This window comes from Grammomys surdaster, unplaced genomic scaffold (genome assembly GCF_004785775.1).
Source record: "Grammomys surdaster isolate TR1022 unplaced genomic scaffold, NIH_TR_1.0 373, whole genome shotgun sequence".
NCBI lineage: Eukaryota > Metazoa > Chordata > Mammalia > Rodentia > Muridae > Grammomys > Grammomys surdaster.
The window spans coordinates 5,109,501-5,118,061 of record NW_021604792.1 but is presented as its reverse complement, the minus strand read 5'-3'; the positions used below and the strand labels follow the sequence as shown (position 1 = coordinate 5,118,061).

General features: G+C 38.4%; 1 protein-coding gene across 1 annotated transcript in view; it reads left to right on the top strand.

The window, feature by feature from the left end:
• Positions 1–456: 456 nt before the first annotated feature.
• The window catches only part of Atf7ip (activating transcription factor 7 interacting protein), a 93,242-nt gene continuing 85,137 nt past the window's right edge, over positions 457–8,561 (top strand). The window contains exon 1 of the mRNA XM_028781043.1: positions 457–560. The gene's annotated coding sequence lies outside the window, so the exon portion shown is untranslated. The remainder of the gene's footprint in view (positions 561–8,561) is intronic.

Here is an 8,561-nt window from a genome sequence, read left to right as displayed (position 1 = left end):
AGACTTTATGGAAAAATCTTTCCACTTTTTAAACACTCACCTATTTCTTTTCTCAAGTCTCATGGAGGGGTGACCACTAAGGAATCTCCATGCAAAAAAACCCAAAAAACCAAACCAAAACAAAAAAACAAAAAATCAAACAAAAAGAACCACCTCGAGGATAAAAAAAGCCAACCGGAAAAAAAAAAAATCACCTCCTTGGATGCGATTGAAAAGACGGCAGCGCCACCATCTCAGACGGGCCTCATTTTCAAGGCAGGAGGCGTGGCCAAAATCTCTCATTCAAATAAAAAAGCAGGAGATTTGCATGGAGAACAGGCATCGCGCGCGTTCATTGGCCGATCGCGCAGTGGGTGGAGTACATAGTGCGCCCACGAAGCTCCGCCCCATCTATTTGCATAACGGCCCCGGCGCGTGCTGGGGAGAAGCGGGTTTGTTTTTGAATCTGCGGTGGCGGCGAGTGGAGCGCACGGCTGAGACGGCAGCGTCCGGGACGGCTGCACGGGACGGCTCCGTAGGAAGGAACTCGGGTCCCAGGCCCTCACCTCCCGCCCCCGAAGGTATATGCGAGTGCCAGGGGCTGTTCTAACCACAGTCGGCGAAATGACTATTGTATTTCGGAAGAGTCAAGACCGCATTATGGCGGCTGCGGGAGTTGAGTGTGCGCCTGCGCGGTTGCGAAGCTGCGGGCGGGCGCTGCATGGGAGCACGTGATCGCTTGGGGTCGGGCTCTAGCTGCAGTTGAGCAGCTGGCCGGGCGGTGGCTGCGCAAGCGCAATATTCATTTTCAAGAGCTAATGTTCTTGTTGGACGCCATTTGGGTTCTAGATTTAATTTTTCTCATTCTCGAGGGGGTTTCATCTCGTGCCTCTTCTTTTCACATTATCCGAGGAAAACGTTTCTCTCGTGTCGTACACATACCCGCACCTTAAAATCCTTTATTTCTCTGACGGTCTCACCGATTGCAGACTTGATTTTTTGGTACAAATTACCTCTTGTGGTTCTCGATTATAATTTCGCGTTTAGTTAGGTATTTCTGGATTCGCGTTCCATTTAGGGAGATAAGATCGGCACCTAGTGGTGTTCTCGGGGGAAGTGCATTTACTTTAGCTGCACTTTTGTAAATACATTTTTAACCCTGTTTTTACCAGTTCGCTTTTGGATGTGCAGTGTTAACAAAATAGAAACTTTTACAAAATAGAAACTATTTTATTTTTGAATTGTTAGTTTCAGAGGGCAAGAAAAGAATGTACAAATTAACTTGAAATCTCAGTTTTCTCAGGTATATCTTTCTCTCTCTCTCTTTTTTTTTTTAAAGAAATATTTCACCCAAAGTAAATAAAGTTTTAATTCTGAAGAGTTTGCCATGCACTTGAATCTTTCATGTTTTTAGGTTTACTATGTCTTCAGTTAGATAGATGTTAAAAATAATTAATGAACTCGTTTTCTCATTATTTTGTGATGACGTATAAGCTGTTGTACCTCATACCGTTTTTTTTGATGAAGAATTTTACAAATAACTCCAAGTTACATTGAGGGCCTTATGCATTGAGGGAATCAATTAAACATTTTGAGTTTTTAAAAAAGTATGTGCACTGTAGTATATGTGTATGATGTACGCTTTAAATATTTTTTAGCTGTATATGTTCTGGTTTTAGTTTCTTAAAATAACTATGGGTGTGCTACTGATGAAAGTTCTGATGCCACTAAATTTCAATTGTATGTAGCACAATTGGGTCAATATACATATAATTTAATATCATTTTCTTATTCTACCACTTGTTTCTTACTAGTCTAAAAACTTGTAAATGGCTTCATAAACTTTATCTGTCATTCATATGTACAGTCACTTTTTTGGTTGATTATGTAACCCAAGTGTAAATTAGTCTGTTGTCAAATTAAGTGCTGTTGCATATAATGTTGATTGGTTTGGGATATCTCTATTATTACCTGAAACAAATATTGTTAGAAATAATAGGATATATTTGAAAGGAGCACTTTGGGCTATTTTTTTTTTAAATGATGTGACATATGGCATGGAATGGAAGGATGGGGAAGAGTCTTTCCTTCTCCTGTAGCAAGCAGGTTTAAATGTGATGTAATGGAATTCTTGAGCCTCTGTTGTCTTGTACCCAGAATGAAGGCAGTTCTGCCTTTTTGAGACTGAAGCTTCTGAGGTGGTTCCCCTTCCCCCCCATTTTTGTACTCCTAGTACTTGAGTTTATATATTTAAACTTAACACTTTTGTTTGAATGCATGGGTGATTGCATCATGGGTTAATATTGAAGATCATAAGAGGCACTGGAAAATTATATAACATGCAATTTCAATATTGAGGGGACAGTTTTGCTATTATATTTCTTAGAAGGGAAACGTAATTTTAAGTTTACTAAAATTAATGAAATGTCTGAATGTCAGTGGTTGATTCTTTAGTATTTCAGAAACAAGTACTAAAAGTTTGAAATTTTAGTTTGGTTATGATTAAATATAGCTTTGACATACACTGCATGTGTGTGCGTGTATATATATATGTATATATATACACACATACATATATGTATATATGTACACACATACATACTAGGTTACTCAAATTATGAACAATTACTTAAGTTATTTAAAAATATAGTTTTGTAAATTTTAAATATGTAGTTTAGAAAAAAATCAGGCTGGAATGATTTAAGTCATAAAATTAAAATTTTATTTTTTAAACATGACTTGATTTTTGTACTATGTTTGAATATTTTACACTTACACATTATGAAGATTTAGTATTATGTTAATAATCACTCTTAACTATGGTGATCTTTGTGACTTCACTTTTGCTGTGGTAGATCTGTCTATCGATATTTATCACTATACACACACACACACACACACACATATATGTTTGTACCTAGTTCTGCTGGGATTAAGTGCCTGGCTCCAGTATGTTTTTAAATATCTGAAGGTTATTGGTGCTTGATGAGTGCTCCTGCTCAGTCAGTCTGTGGCTCTATTTCTACTTGTTCTCCCCGCCTCCTCCTCCTCCTCACAGCTTCTCAGACATAGCTCAGGCTGGCCTAGGCCCTAGGCTGTTCTTGCCTCAGTATCCTGAGTGCTGGTTACTGGCATTGTCAAGGCAGCTTGTTGCTTATTTTTCTAGTAGAAATTTTGTTACAGTAAACACATGGTGAACACAGGCCACAATCTGTAACAATAGCTGTTTAAAATTGATGTTTCTATGTGGGCCAGCAGTGGCACACAACACAGAAACCCTGTTTTGGAAAAAAATAAAAATAAATGTAAAAAAAAAAATCAGTGTTTCTAAGGGCTTGACAACAATAATTTGCAAAATAGAACAATGTAGAGATTTTTAATTTTGTTTGCTTTGTTTGTCCCCCCACTCCGGGGTGGGGGGCATTTTTCACACTGCCACCAGTTAAGGGTAGTCACTGACTTTAGTAAAGTTGATTTTTTTTTTCTGTGAACTGAACTGTTTTCAGGTGTGTGTGTATATATATGTGTATATGTGTGTGTGTGTGTGTGTGTGTTATTATGGATGTTAATGTTCCTTTCTGCTTGTCAGCAACAGCTATGCCAACTTCCCTATATATTGGAGCTGTTTTTATTTTTTTTTCTAACTTTTCAAACTATTTTGTCTTGAGAATTTTCTTCCTTCTATTTAGTTCAAATACCTTTTTTGCTTGTTTAAGTAAGGGTCTATCTGTGCAGCCCTGGCTGTCCTGGAACTCATTATGTTGACCAGACTGTCCTGGAATTGACAGAAATCCACCTGCCTCTGTCTCCCCCAGTGCTGGAATTAAAGGCCTGTGCCACCGTATCTGGTGGCACTGCCTTTTTAATTTATAATTTATTCCAGAGCTTCTCTGTAGACAAAGTATTGCCTCTTACGAGATGAATTTTTCCATTTCGTTTTCTTCTAGAACGGCATTATGATTTAAAAGTCATCTTGTGTGTATGACGTGTGTGCATGTACTCGTGTGGTCATGCTCCTCCTTGGCTTCTGTGTGGACTTCAGAGTAGCCGCTCAGGCGGCTGGCCTTGTTTCTGACTCCGTTTTGCCAGGATGCCTTAATTGCTGTGCATTGGGCTCTCCAGCCTAGGTGACCGGGGAGCTTCTGGGAAGTGTGTCTCTTTCTGTGAGAGCTCTTGGATTATGGATACTTGCACTACCATGTCTGATTCTGGGCTTTGAACTCAGATCCTTTTATGTCTCCAGCTCTACTTTGTTTTTTGAGACAGTGTTTCTCTGTGTAACCATGTTGGCTGTTCTGGGACTGGCCTTGAAATCACAGATAATCCCTCTGCCTCTGCCCTCCCTAAAATTGGGATTAAAGGTGTACACCACCATGGTCAGGTGAACACCACCATGGCCAGCCTAAGTATCTTTTAATTGACTTTCAAAATTGTTAAATTATCCACACGTGCATGTGCGTTTGCCTCTGTGTGTGTGTGTCTGTGTGTGTCTGTGTGTGTGTATACACAGATACAGGAGTGCTTACCTACCTCCTTGCAGAGATGGTCTCGTTAGTGTGGTGCTCACTGCCTAGTAAACCCTGGTACATCAACCTCCCAGTACAGAGATGACAAGTGCTACCGCTGTCTTCATCAACCTTCTATGTAGGTCCTGGGGTTGGAACAAAGGTCCTCAGAGTTGCAAGGTGTCGTAGGACCATACACTATATTAAATAGTAGATTGTTTTTACAATACTGTTTAACTAAAATACCCATGGCGTGTTCTCACAGTTGTATCAGCTAATGTGTGGTTTTGCAGATGAACATTAGATTCTTTTGTTTTACGTCAATTTCTGGTTTTTTTGAACATGTTGATAAGAAAGTAAGCCAGTTAGAAGCTGGAAAAGTAGGTTTCAAAAGAAAGTATTTCACCATATTTGAAACCATTATAATTTTGATTGGTAGAATTTTGAAAGTTATTTACTCAGTGTTTGGCCAGGATGGGACCAAATTTATTGCATAATAAATACAAAAATAATTTTACCTGGGAGCATTAAATTACTATACTTTTCTTACTTTCTATATACATTTGTTATTTCATTAAATTTTTTTATGTTGATTGCAGTGACTTATTAATTTTATTTTGTTTTTTTGCTGGCCTTAAATTTACAGAGATTCTCCTGTCTTTGCCTCTCAAGTTCTGGGTTCAAAGTCATGTGCCACCATACCTAGCTCATATTATTAATTACTAATGACATAATTATACTTTTAAATCATTTTTATATTAAAAGGAATCTGGTTACTGCCCAAATACTTACTGAACTTGTAGAGGCATGAAAAAAAGAAAAGAAGTAAAGAGAACTCAAATAGTCAAATCTTGCTGGCTTTGTGAAAATGAACCTAGGAAATAGATAGCAAGTGTTAAAATACTGGCATTTTATCCTGCCTTTGGGTTTTTACTTAGAAAAACTTAATTATTTGCTTTTTAAATGTTACCTTTGACCTTGGTGGAGATCTTTTCAGCATCCAGTGTATGACATAGAGCATTTGTTTCTTACCCTGGGACAAAAGTGCCCCTAAAAGGACTTTGATGAGGAGCAAGGCACAAAGGTTGGCATCTTGGCAGAATACAGGGGAGTCACACTTTAAGGCTTAGAGACAAGAATTTGTCATTTTCTTTTGTTTCTTTTACCTTCCCCCGTTTGTTTTCTTTCTTTTCCATTTTTTCCTCCTTCCTCTCTTTCCTTTTCTTTCCTCTTGTCTACTCTCCCTTCCCTCTTACCCTTTGTTTCCCTCCACTCCCTGAGTGCTGGTGTTCCAGTTGTGTACCTTCCTGTCTAGAGACTGAGCACGTTGCTGAGCTTGATTGCTAGACAAGCGCTCTGTCGATTGAGCCGCACCTCAGCCCCTTTTGGTTTGTCTTTTCTTGTGTTTTTGTTGCTGCTGTTCTGTGTTTTAGACAGTGGGTAACCCTGGCTGGCCTGGAACTTCTTATGTACTTCAGGCTGGCTTCAAAGTCACAGAGAGCCATTCTCTCTGCCTCCTGAAGGCTTTGAGACAAACAAGGTCATGGTCTGTAGCTCAGCCTGGCTACCAGGTTATCATCCTCATGCCTCGTCCTCTCTACTTGTGCTCACCTTAGATCCTCAAGTCCAACCCTGGAAAACACTGTGGAACGATACAAGTAGTTACCTGTGTATTGTGTTTGTATTCTTTTCCCTTCCCTATCAGATTTATGTGATTTAAAAGTTGGAAATTTGGGGAGGGGTGTAGCTGAGTTGGCAGAATGCTTGCTTACTGTACATGAAATCTTGGATTTGATTCCCAGCACTGTCTACAACTTGGCATAATCTTGAACACCTATAACCACAGCATTCTGGAGGTAGAAGAAGCAGATACATTTCAAGTATAGTTGGGATAATGTGAGACTCAAAAAATATTCAAAGATGAAGCAAGTAAAGGAAAGACAAAAAGAACAAAGGCAGAGAATTTTTTATAACAAGTTATAACACAGTAAGGAGCTGTTGTAGTTTGTGTTAGGATCTTGGCAGCTACCTGGTGTGTCTGTAGTTTTTCTTTCTTTGGTTTTTATGTTCTTTATTTTTGCAGTATTGGGTATTAAACCTAAGGCCTCATACATGCTAGGCAAGTCCTCTAATATTGAATTCTATTGCTGTCCTTCCTTTCCCTGAAAATAGGTTTAACATCTATGTGGCGCAATAATAGGGCTAGAGAGATGGCCCAGTGGTTAGAGACTGTATTGTTCTTCCATAGGACCCACATTTGATTGCTGATACCTACATCAGCTGGTTTACAATCGCCTGTTGCTCTAGCTTTAGGGTATTTGATGGCTCCTGCACTCACATGCGTGCATGCATACGTGCATATGCAAACACTCCTCTCCCATCCCCCCCACCCTCAGATATTTATAAAGCCTAAGCAGGTTAAGGCACTTGCTGTATAAACTTGGTAACCAAGGTTCTATCCCTAGAACTCACTTAAAGTTGGGAGGAGTTAGCTGACTCCGAGTTATCTGAGTTACACATGTGTGCTGTGTCATATACTCTTCACACACATCATAAACACATAATACAATTTTTAAAATCCTTATGGACAGTAGTCTTGATTATACAGATAGAATTTAAATGTTTTGAAAAGTAATTTAGAAAAAATGGTTTGATAATATATACATAAGGAATTCATACATTTAGAAAGGTTAATTATTTGTAATTTTTTTTGTGTGAGAATCTGGCTTTAGGACCAGCTAAAAACTAAACAAGCCACATGATTATTATGGTCGCTAGATTTACAGTGAATCTCTTCACGATGAAAAAAAAATCAGCTTTTTTTCCATTAGTAATTCTATTTGCTGATCCAGAAAGTATATTATCATTGAAGAGAACTGTGTTCACCAGTATGCCACCAACATAAGCCTCTTACTGAAAACATGTAAACTGACTTATAAAAAGTAAGAGATGATCTGTGAGATACCCCAGTGGATAAAGCTGACTGCTACCAAACCTTTTCACATGAGTTTAATTCCTGGGACCCACAAAGTGGAAGGAAAGAATTGACTCCTGCAGAGTGTCCTCTGACCTCCACACATAACCTGTAGCATGGGCTCACTTCTGCTCCCCACACCAAGTGAAAAGAAAGAGGGGGTGGGGACACAGAGACAGAGAGACTCCCCTTATTTAGTTTAACAATTTTGAGCAGTATTTCTACAGAACTAGTCTTAAAATGTTTCTGATAATTTAGCTTATTATCTATAAGATCTTTTTGAATAAATTTATCAACATTAATAGTGCTTTTACAAAGTTGTCTGCTTTGTATTAATATTAACATAAAAATCCCGACCTAGTCCCTCGGTATAGATGTTAATTCATGAGAGTAATGACTCCTTTATGTCACAACAAGTCTCTCTGGCCTCTCTTGTATTTAACTTTAATTAAACTTCTGTTCAATATTATGGAGGTTTCTTTTTCTTGTAGGACCCTGTTTCCTAGATGCCACATATTTTGATTGACTTAGTCTCTGAGGAGGAGGAAACTATAGTTACATAGTAAATGTTATATTTTATTTTTAGACAGGACATATGAGATAGTTTTGTGGATTTTAAATATCATCTATGTCAGAAAAATATCATTTGATATTTTAATGTTTGAGTGATAGTTTGGCTGGGTATAGAACTTTAGGTTGAAGTCATTTTTCTTTGTTTTGCAATGGAAGATTGTACACAGGAAGTGCGTGCTCACTAGTGTTGTACACTGGAAAGTTTTCGTAAATAATTTCATTGGTGATATCTTCTGTCATTTGGCCATTCCATTTTGAGTGTTTGTATAGATACTCCATTTTCTCTCTATTTATACTTTGTCTATTGAAGCAGCTTTCTTCAAGTTCATCAGGTTTTTTTTATTGAGTTTTTCATTTCTTTTCCTTCCTTCCTTCCCTCCTTCCTTCCTTCCTTCCTTCCTTCCTTCCTTCCTTCCTTCCTTCCTCTTTCTCTCTTTTTCTCTTTCTCTCCCTTCCTTTCTTTCTCTCTCTCTTCCTCCCTCTTTCCTTCCTTCCTTCCTTCCTTCCTTCCTTCCTTCCTTCCTTCCTTC